The sequence below is a fragment of the Plasmodium gonderi genome (assembly GCF_002157705.1).
Source record: "Plasmodium gonderi DNA, contig: Pgo-contig_723, whole genome shotgun sequence".
In the NCBI taxonomy this organism is placed as follows: Eukaryota; Apicomplexa; class Aconoidasida; order Haemosporida; family Plasmodiidae; genus Plasmodium; species Plasmodium gonderi.
Window position 1 is genome coordinate 1 of NW_021629485.1, and position 202 is coordinate 202.

The window sequence follows — 202 nt, forward strand, 5'->3', positions numbered from 1 at the left end:
GAAAAAAAATATTTTCCTTTTCATAAAGACTTTTTGTACATAATTATATCGAACGGATTACTAATTATAATGCCTTTCCTATAAATGTCTTATTTGAATAAATAAAAAAATGTACTAAATGTCAAGTAGTAAAATATGTATTCACAATAGTTATATAAATTAGGTAATTATAATGTTTTCTCTATATATTTTCTAATATATT